Source organism: Primulina eburnea, chromosome 8 (genome assembly GCF_022965805.1).
Source record: "Primulina eburnea isolate SZY01 chromosome 8, ASM2296580v1, whole genome shotgun sequence".
NCBI lineage: Eukaryota > Viridiplantae > Streptophyta > Magnoliopsida > Lamiales > Gesneriaceae > Primulina > Primulina eburnea.
This window is the reverse complement of record NC_133108.1, coordinates 30,338,328-30,340,762: the sequence shown is the minus strand read 5'-3', so window position 1 is coordinate 30,340,762 and position 2,435 is coordinate 30,338,328.

The window sequence follows — 2,435 nt, the reverse complement described above, 5'->3', positions numbered from 1 at the left end:
AAGGGCTTGAACCACCACCCAAAGACTCTTACCAACATCCTAAGGCATGGCTTGGGCCATGGCTAAGGGCTATAAGCCAACCAAAAACCAAACCACACCCCAAAACCGAAACACACTCACACAGGAAATGGAAAGACCGAAATATGCACTTGTGTTGTTGTTTAAAATTTTTGAGGGAACCATGAACCAAACCTTGAAAGGACACCTTGGTCATGTCCTAGACATGATAAGTGAGGGTTATAACCATGGCTATAGTCCCTAGGACAGCCAAGATTAGAACACACACCTTAACCACCCAAATGACCAAAACCGTGACTCATTATTGTACCTAAGGGAAAGTTGCTGTCATTCTTTCGTTCTTGAGTGTATGGACTGAAACACATGAACAAAAAAACCCCCTAACATACTCTAAATCATGCCTATAATCAGCCTTGGGAGCCTGGAACCGAAACAACTCCTGAAATCACAAGAAACATCTCAAACAAAAACATAAGCCAATTCCGAGGACCTGTGCAGATTTTTCGAAAATGTTGCTGCCATAATTTCGTTTTGCCTCATGAATCTTTAACATATAATGTTTAAAAATATTTATATGACTTGATTGAAGAGAAAGAAACAACATATACATGCCTGGAAGTTGTTTTGAATAAAACAAATCAAAACGACAATACGATGTGACGGAATCGTAGTTGGCTTTTCCTTCTTGTTTCTGCTGTTGTTCTCTCGAATTCAGCAGCTTGTTCTTTCTGATATTTCGAATGTAGGGGTATAGTTGATGTTAGGGATGAAGGTGTATGATATAGGAGGTGTTAAAGGGGTCTTGAAGTGCATTTAGTGGAGAGTTACAAGTGCAAGAAGTTGAATCGGATTGAATTGATTTCCCTTCACCCCTTGCTGCCGAAGGATTCTTCATTATTTTCCTTATTATTGCTGCTATTCTTACACGATTATGGCAGCTGGTTTCTCTTGATATTTTCGAGCATATAGGTGTAGGATATGTAGGTGATGAAGATGAATGTTATAAGTAGTGTTAAATGGGTCATAACATGCATTAAGGTGGGAGGTTACAACTCAAGAAGTGGAATGGTTTGAAATGTTTTCTTATTCCTTGGTAGCCTATTATTTTCCCTCATTTTTGTTGGATATACACGTTGGTATGCTAGGTAATAAGATGAGGATGAATGTGGTGTTCTATAATATTTGAATTTCCATTACTTGGTGAATTAAGAGGGTAAATGAATACACCATGAAGTGTAATTAGGAGTGGTTTAAATGGGGTGTTACTAACCTTTGAATTATTTTAAATGTTGGACTCAAAATTATTATTGCTAATTTTCATGGTATTTTATTGTTTAAATCTTGTATTTTAATTACATAAAGTTTAGCACTCTCATTATATATTTTAGTGAATTTACACATTAAATTTGGGTTAGATTATTGCATGGCATTCATGACCTAAAATTTAAATATTCAAATGCTATGATTAATTTCTTGACTATATTATACCTAGATTAATTTATCCTCACTTGTTTACATATTTTAATTTAAGCTTTAATTAAATATTGAACCTAATAGGATTTATTTACTAACTTGACTCCAATTAATTTAATAAATCCTAAAACATTCTTTTTCTTTAAATTAAATTATTCCTTGACTTAGATTAAATTTAGAAATATTTTTCTTATTATTAATCTTATTTCTAATTTCCGAACTCCGGTTCGTCCTCACGTATTTAACTGAAAAGATAAAACTAAACATGTGCATTTAAAATAAATAGTTATGACTTGTCAAATATCAAAATGAATTAGACCCTTCATATATATATATATATGTATGTATATGTATATCATTTTTAAATTTAAATAGTAATAATTATGCATGGCTTATACGTAGTCTGATTTTCGGGTCGTTACAATCTTCCCCCCTTAAATTGAATTCCGTCCCCGAAATTCGCTAATCTTCGATAATCCAAAAGTTTAGATTCTTAATTCTATTATCCCAACAATCCACGCTACCGCTGCGCTATTCTGATAAAAATTAAGTCATAGGCTGTCCTTACGTTTCTTCAATCCTAATTAGATGTCCTACCAAAAATCTCATTTGCGAATCGCAACTTAAAACGACTTATAGTAACTTAGCTTTACTTTACTATGACCTCGAATTCTGACTTTTCTCATCGTTCCCAATATTAGAATTGGTGGTTCAAACTTATCATGTCTTACCTTCCTTCTACTATATCCGTAATGTTCAACGACCTATTACATTAGCATTTACGCAGTTCAACTTAAAGACTCTTAGCACCAAAGGTTACTGATCAACTTCTATCCTCGGTGATACACTTAAAAGTAAAATCTTATCTCAGCTCCATAACAAAATTAGTCTAAGATCCTTCAATCAAATCTTTATCTTACAGCCCAAACTTATATAACTTAACT